Source organism: Melanerpes formicivorus, unplaced genomic scaffold (assembly GCF_026170545.1).
Source record: "Melanerpes formicivorus ecotype bairdi unplaced genomic scaffold, bMelFor1.0.p_v2 SCAF_20, whole genome shotgun sequence".
Classification (NCBI taxonomy): Eukaryota; Metazoa; Chordata; class Aves; order Piciformes; family Picidae; genus Melanerpes; species Melanerpes formicivorus.
The window spans coordinates 6,888,746-6,897,500 of record NW_027142372.1 but is presented as its reverse complement, the minus strand read 5'-3'; the positions used below and the strand labels follow the sequence as shown (position 1 = coordinate 6,897,500).

Here is an 8,755-nt window from a genome sequence, read left to right as displayed (position 1 = left end):
TCCACACACAGCCTGGCAAAGCACCCAGGACTTGTCCCACCAGGGACCATCAACCAGCTCCTGGCAGGCAGCAGCCTGGCATACCTGCCTGCCACCCATCTGAACACGAAGAAAGGCAGCTATTGGTACATGTTTGTAATAATCTTTCCTAGAAAGTTTTACACAAGGCAAAACTTACCTTACTTCTTTAGCACCTGACATATCTTTGGCTCCTTGCTTGCTACTACAGGACTTTAAGAACCACAGTACTAGATAACAACCTCCACAAGTAACTGAGGTTTCTATGACTGGCAAGTCTTAGAAAAATCAATATTTTAAATATTTTTCTTTTAATGCATTGTCTGTTAGTGTACTGCTTCACACCTGTATGTGTCCAATACAAAAGCTACATCAGTTACACAGAAGCAGCAGAAATTAGCACTGCTTTCCTGAAACTTCAGTATTCCTTTTGGCCTAGCAAGTCATTAGGTGCACTGTTACCACTACTAACCTCATCCTCTAGGGCTGAAAAATTGTATACTTTTAGTTTATAATGGCAATATTAGTAGCTAGAATGATATGTAATTCTTCTTTGCAACCACAACCTTTACCTTTCAGTTCATCAATATACATCAAGCTATACAAACGGCTTCCTTGTGTATCATCTTTGCTAGCTGAAAATCTCTTGGTCCTCTAATCATCTAAGCTTGGAACAAGGCTGGAGGGGAAAGGCAGGGATTTAGTGCTTAAGTCACTTTGCTAGTCCTAAATCCTGGGACTAATCTGTGCCAACTGAGACTTCACAATTGCTACTGACTCTAGACTTTCCACCAAGAGTACCTCAACCACTCTGAAATAAATTGCTAGCTAAGGCACCTTTAGCAGTACTGCAGAGCAGTATGGATCTCAGCAGGATAAATGCCACACACTGACTTCCAAGATACCACATTTGTCAGGAGTACCCAAGTTAATGTATTTAAACTTTGTCTTGGATAGCTAGGCCAGCTGCAGCAAGAGCGATGGCTCCAGTACAGTCAACAAAAAAAAAGCAGCATAAAACCAAGCAGTCCAAAGAACAACTCATGCAATGTGTCTTTTGCTCCTGTAATCTGCATGGGAGACGCCTTTTTCCTCTATGGCCTATTAATTAGATGTGAATTAGAAGCACATAGTCTACCTAGATGATATCTTGCAAGATATTTAAAATACAAGCTGCAGACTCCTGCCTACTATTTGCCTCCATTACCAGTGGCTCCCTTCCTAGAACTAAGTTTCTAGGCATGAGAATTTACTGCCTTCAAAGTCATTGGCTTCAAAATATGTTTTCTAATAGTTTACTAAAACAGCTCTAAGCCTTTTCTTCCCCCTCCATTTTGGTAAAATATTTATTCTTTCTGTAAAGAGTTTGATAGGTGTAATAATCTAAAGCATGCCCTGCCAGTTTTAAGATAGTCACAGATACAGCTGAGCAGGTATTGTTTGCTGTCAGTACCAGAAACTGCTCAACTCCTGTATCTTACCAGTTCTTCCCTCTTCAGCTGTGCCGCATCCAAGCTTTCTTGGCTTTGTTTGCTAGCATATTCCCAGATCTTTTCATTACTTGTTTGTCAGAGAGCCATTTTGACTGCCTCCATTAGCTTCATCAGTCTTGACTTCTGCAGCTATCATCTATGCAACCTACTTTCCACTGAAACCTACCCAGTTTCAGCACAGGACTGTCACCTTCGGCTCTAAATCCTTTAGAACGCTCACAAGAAACTGAGTAACTAGTGGATGAGTTAAAGTGCAGAACATCTAAAACTTGATACAGTACAGGATCAGGATAATGTTATATAAATGCTTTTGAACAAACATGGTTTCTTCTCGTGTGCCTGAATAGCAACGTTGTGAATGCTACAGAAAAGATATGATAAAATTACATCAGGTCTCTGATTGTTAATGAAGTCAATATGACTACAGAGATAGAAAGATTCTTCTGTACAGATGCTCTTACACATACTGCTGCTGTTAATAAAAATACTGATAATCATAGGGGAAGGGTTTAATTTGTATTTTAACCATGAGTTAAATTTTTGTCTTATTTATATTATGCTTGGTTTTGAGGCTGACCTATCAATCCTCTTATTTTGCATATTTCACAGATCTGGGACTAATAAACAAAACAGGCCCATCTCACTTTTAGAAAACAGTCTCTAGCCCATTCTACTTAATTCTGCTCATACAAATACAGAATCCCACACCAAGGATGCAGAGTGGGACATTCCTACAAACCAGCCACAAATTTGGTAAATTACCCATGTTGCAGTCTGATATCTGTCCAACACTGATCCACTACCTAGTCTTTAAAGAGGCCAGGCTTGGAGAAAGACACTATTCAACATGAAAGACAATCACAGGTTGCTTCACTATTTCTAGCTGGCTCAATAACACAATACAATGCAAAGCCAGTTCACATATTTGTTTATAGGTATGATTTCCATAAGACTATGATACAATTTTTAGTATAAAATATTATTTTATGCATGTACTAAAATGATTCAATTTAAGATGTGGAAGTTTTTTGAAGAAAAATAGTGTGGTATAGTAATTTGATTATGCCTAGAATCAGATACTGCATTCCACAGGCAAACAATTTCTATGAACACGAACAGTTTCTAGCTACGTGGCTGTGATTCATGCATTTAAAATGATTAATTTCAACCCATCAATAGTAAATCAATTGCAGGTATAGCAGATAAAACTGAAATAATTCATCATATTGCTATAGGAAAACACAAAGAGTAGATGTAATGGGTCGTTTTGACTTTAAATTGAAATCTGTTTCTAGGTTTTTCAAGGACAATTTGCTTCACAAAACTTTAATGTATACATAAAAATCGTCCATCAGCACATCTGATCCAAATATACTAATGATTTTTATTGGTCAGATCTTGAAAGTAAGGTTTATTTTTATGGAGTATGCATTAATTAACCCAACATGTACTATCTTCCAGTGTATCTAGCCAAGTACTTTCATTTAAACATGTTTATTGTGAAATGTTTGCATTCCCAACATTTGTGGCCCACACACAGACTATTTCATACTTCACTTCTGAGCAGTTCGAGAAGTTAAAAGGAGTTATTGTTTTTGATTAATGCATTTTTGGGGACTTCTTTTTTTTTTTAATGTTCCAAAACTATGCTGTGAAGACATTCTTCTACATGAAAACATCTAAATGTATTTATCTTGAAAATGGAGGATTGAGAGAAAACGAGTGGGATTCACTTTAAATCACTTCAACTATTGCACCAAAGTTTACGTTGTTAACTTCTATATATGATTTGACTGAACTTGTGCAGAATATTAATTGACCGATTTGATCTAACAGTATCAAACGTAGAAAGAAAAGCCATGTACGCAGATACATGGAGTGCATTACAGATGGGAGTTCTAAGGCTGTGGCTGTCATCTTTTGATTAAGAAAAGGAAATGATTTCACTAAAAAGATATTCCCTCTTGTGTTGTTTTGTTTTAACTGAGTTTGTACTTTCCACCAAACTGGACATATTTATTGAGACTCATAAGTTACTTCACGGTTACCAACATCACTGTAATCTCAACAAACTATCTTTTTTCTTGCCAATTATCTAAATATCATAACTATAAAATATCTTAAAACATTCTCTATAGTGTAAACATCTTAGCTACAAAGCTTTAAGTGTAAACAGTATGATGCATCAGAATGATTTTAAGCGATGTTATAAAAACTGCTCTTAAAAACTAAACAAAAATGTAAAGCTTCCATCTGTTTTATGATTTTTCCACTGTAGAACTACTGCTGTGTGCCAGTTTACTGAACCATGGCTTGCTAAAGAGATTGCTGGGGTCACAGATTGAAAAAACAAAGAGCAAGTCTTTAATGGTTGATTTTTTTTTCTCAAGTCTCCTTGATACGGTTCGAACAGAATTAAGCGCATGGCAGCAGCAAACACAGAACACAAAAATGCTCATGTCGCCTGTTGCAGGGGGATCCTTCACAGCACAATTAGTAGTTTGCAGAAGATGTCATTTATGTAATTATCTTAAGTTCTTTTGTGGCTGTATACCTACACTGTCACCACCAAGCAGCTGCTATGCTGTGATTCTTTGCACTGTGTATGTACAGAGTTAAATATAGATTGTAGATTGCATACCAAAGGAGGGAGAGCACACACATGCAGACATACTTTATGTGAATCCTTGCCCCAATACAAAAGAACAGGAATTCTTTTCACTGAACACTCAGCGAAGGGAAAGCCACATAAGGGGCAAGATAATTTTCTTATAATGTATAATTGCATATAGAAGAATTTAAACAAAGTAAATAAGGAACCTATTTAACTACTTAGTACAAAAATAGACTATGAATTCTTCTAAAAGCAACACTACATTTATGCTTTTATGAAATCAGTTTACTTCATGCAGCAAGAACTGAAGAACCTTATACACAGTAAAGTACTTCAGCACACTTAACTACAAGCATTCGACAAACCACCACAGCCTCAACCATTCTTCTGAGCAGTTTTTCACTATGCTGAAAAAAGTTTGCAAAATAAGCCTCATTCACTTCAGCCAGTCTTTCCACATGAACATGGCCAAACTGTGCAACTACCAAGTGGTAGCAGTTTTTGGGATACATTCCCCTAACGTGTAGGTGGGCAATACTTAAGAAATACAGTGCAACTAGGATGCAACTTTATTAGCTCATATGGCAAATATCCAGAAACAAAAGGAACATCAGAGGTCATAATTCTTTCCTTCATGTATGTACTTCTTGGAGAGCTATCATCTGACCTTACTGAGTTTCACCTTATTTCTGGGACCTTGTTACCTGCTGCTCAAAGGCTACAGTCTTAGGAAACAAATTTATCTCCTCCTCCACCAGAGCAGACATTAGGACCCTGGTGGCCATCACCAGCTTCTCTTAAGCAAAGATCTGATGATAATGTATTTCCACTGAGGCAGCCATGGCCAGACAAACTCATGCCTTCTCCTCTGTACATAACTACCACATAGTGCAGAAGTTTATGCCTGCCAAGGAGAGAGACAGCAAAAAAAAAACCTCTTTAAATGCAATATTATTTTTTAACTCTCCACTGGTCTACAAATTCTCCCATCTTTGACTCCATGTGTTGGGGAAAAGTAAGCAGCCTATCCACACATGGAGAGATTCTGACTCTACCCTCTGGCATGACTCATGCCCCAGAATGATCTGGCATGCAGCTTTTATGACACTGCCTAAATGAATCCAGCAAATCCATAGGTAAATTGTGTTATCCTTGCCCCTATGGCAAAGGCAGTTCACATCATGTGAACAGGTGACAAGATCCAAGTCTCAGGAAGTGATGCAGTTACCTTGTCACAGAATTGCACCAGTGCCCTTTCCATTCAAGTTTAGGACTTCCTTTCTAGAGTTTTCTACTCACACAGGATAAAGTCTTAACAGCAATCAGGCAAGTTTTGCTTTCAGTATTATGGAGTGAAATTTTTGTGTATGTTTAACTGCACTCCCTGGGGCAACTGCAACTCCTGAATGCTTTAAACTGGCTAGCTCAGATGCAAAAAAGCTTTTTAAGAAACAGAAGAGCTGGCACTCTGTGTGTTACAATGGTACTGCATTGTGAAGCTTTCTAAATGACTGTTTGCAAGAGTTGCAGCAACTATAATACAAACATAGCCTACACAATTCTGAACAAAGTCTAAATATACTGTATCACATCCATATAGTTCTCTTCCAACACTGTCTTTCCAATTAAAATAAAGAGAACATCTTAAGTCACACATATCTCATGTTCTTCCCTTAAAAAGTATTAATTAAGGGTAGGAAAAATGGCCTTCAACCCACCACACCAACTGTTTTAATGATGGAAAAAAGGTGTTTAACGTACAGATATGTTTTAGCTGTTACTTGACACACCCATGCATCCATGCATTTTTCATGTCTGCTGCAGGGAACACATGATTCTCACAGATTTACCTGCAATGGGAGTCTCTTGCCTTTCTGGGAAATTTAAGTCAATTCCAGAACCGATCACGCAGTACAGTCTCTTACCTGCAGCAGCCAGAGCAGTGAAGTCTAGTAGTCAGTGCACATGTCTAGAGAGTGGGAACAGACATCAACACTCTCTGTGGCCCAGAAGAGATCCTCTAACCAATTTGCCTCAGTTTCCCCATCTGCAAAACAGGGTGAAAATAAGAGCTGAGTAAACAGAATAAAACATTGTGGTTCAGAGTAAAATTCTGAGTTAACAGCATTAGGAACACCTAACTATTTTCTGGTTTTGTCTGTCTGCAAAATTTGGAGCATATGTGCTGTACCAATATTAGCACGTCTTCACAGTCAACATCGAGAATGAATGCTTAAATATTCATTGACTTCAAATTTCAAGTTGAAGTTTGAATTTGACATTCACTCTGTAGATGTAACAGCATCAACCATTAATCAGGGAATGGAAATAATACCAATCAGTTTATATAATCTGCGAACCGTGGTCAAAATGTATACTTCTAGATATATAATCTAGAAATTTTAAAGTATTAGCTGCTTAAGTAAATCATGTGGTATGTTCCCTCCCTCTTCTAACTGGCTGATTTATATAACTGTGCAACCACACAAAAATTCTGAGATGTATGTTCAGCTGTTTAACACTCACAATTTACATTGTGTATTGAATCAAGTAAATATGTAACCCGTGCAATCAGAGGGGAGAAAAAGTAGCATGATTTAGGTAGCCAGCTATGACTACAAATTTATAAATAGTCTAAACAAAAAACTATAAAGATTTTTTTAAATGTACTATTCACTAGAAAATTTTGTAAGTAACCACTGAATAAATACTTTCCCCATTCACAAGAAAAACTCCAAAATGTACCTATGGAATCACTATGAAGTTTTTCTGTTCAGATTTACCTACCCAGCGATTCTTCCCTTCTGTCCCCTTAAACTACATCTTATAAATAGACATTTGAATTCTGTAGTTTCTAATGCACTGTCTTTGTGGATTAGCTCATATGTAGGCAAGTTACAGCAGTATCTAATGCAAACTTTTCCATTTAGTAAAATTAAACAAAAATCCCTTAAAAAACAAGCTAACAACAAAACAAAGTAAAATTACCAATCCGTTACAGAAATTATTTGAATGGATCATTTCAATCCTGCTCAATGCTTAGATCCTCTCATCTATGACCTTCTGGTCCTTTTTTCCAGCCGTTTTTTTTCAAATATAAACAGGTCTTTGGCCTCAGGAGGAGATGCCATTGACCAACACAACAGTCACTAAGTGCGTTTCTTTCCTGTGATTGCTTGACTGGCCCAAAACTTTTGCACTTGTCAAATCATGGCCTGCTTTACTCAACTTTGGGTTGCTGGCTAGTGTTTACAAATCTTAATCTTTAGACATATTTGTTATGGTAAAGAATGAGAAAAGAAAGAGGATATTCAATTTAAATGAACTCACGCCTTCTGCTTAAGCAAAGAAACTCAAACTTTGGAAATTCAATTTCTAGGTAAAGATGAAAGATCCTATGTAATGTCCCTATAAACCAGAAAACAACTAACATTTAGCAAACTGCCTTATCCCAGACATAAACAGTATGATGAGTCTAGCCAGTCTACTTACACTTCTGTTTCTGAAATCACTAATAAATTTTGAGAGGGGTTATTTTTAAAGCAGCTCTAAGAGCGTTCTAGCTCACTACTGTAAGCTTCAGATCTCAAATGTAATTTGATTTATAATTACATTTTAAAAACTAGCATTAAAATAACATTAGAGGGGTCATAATCTGAACTTTTTAATAGCTAGGCACGTAGCAAACATTTAGAAATGGAGCTTCAACAGGATTCATCTGGAGCATACTCTGACCAGAATTCTTTCCTTCAACCATTTCAGTACTCTGCTGAAGCTGGTGTGCCAAGAAGCCATTGTGAAGCCCTACATGTCAGTGTTTTTTCAAATGTAAACAGACTGAAATACACTGTTGGACATTTGTAAGTCAAAGTCTTTTCTTGCATTACAGTCAGGCCCATGTTTGTAAACACTAACGGGTGAGAAAATGCCAGAGAATCTGGAATTAGGCCTCTGCACTGAAAAGACACATTTTACATCCCTTGCAAAGTCCATGGGGCTCCATCGCTCCTGAACTTTGGAGTGGCTTTAATTTTCTTAGCCTCTGTGACACAGATTGATTCAGGAGGGTTGACTTCTAGGAACTACTCAAATTGGTCAAGTTATTCTTGTGCCAGCCAAAGCGCATGTACAGCAGCCCCAACAACTGTTAATACATGCTTGTCAGCTGAGAACTACCTGTCCTCCCAGCTGTGCATACAACTCAAACTGGCATTCAATGAAATTCACAATATTGTGTTTGTAGCTGCAAGCCTGGCACCTCCTGAATGCAAGATGGGGTTCAGACATGCTCACTGTACAATTTACCTTGTTCCCTAAGACCAGCCACCTCATAAGAAAACAGTGGTGCCTGACTATTACTTCAGATGCAAAAGACAGAAAAGGAATTTCGTTTCTGAATGCTAGCACTAAAGTAAATGATCTGGGTAAAAAAAAAATTAAAAAGAAGAAAAAAACAACCCACCAAACACCAGAGAGCTGTGCCTTAAAATCAAGTTTGAAATTTTATAGGCTTTTACTCCATAATTTGTACTTGAGCCTTCTGTTATTTTTAAACAAATCTAATTTCTTACAGCTGTGAAATTTACATTTTAAGAGTGTCTAGTGGCCATGTGCATTAATTACTTTATTG

At 37.3% G+C, this 8,755-nt stretch overlaps 1 protein-coding gene across 11 annotated transcripts in view; it reads right to left on the bottom strand.

Moving 5' to 3' along the window:
- Positions 1–8,755, bottom strand: part of ZNF536 (zinc finger protein 536) — a 361,198-nt gene that overhangs the window by 251,223 nt on the left and 101,220 nt on the right. For all 11 annotated transcript variants that reach the window (XM_068150628.1, XM_068150622.1, XM_068150624.1 and 8 more), the window contains one exon: positions 6,051–6,172. The gene's annotated coding sequence lies outside the window, so the exon portion shown is untranslated. The remainder of the gene's footprint in view (positions 1–6,050; positions 6,173–8,755) is intronic.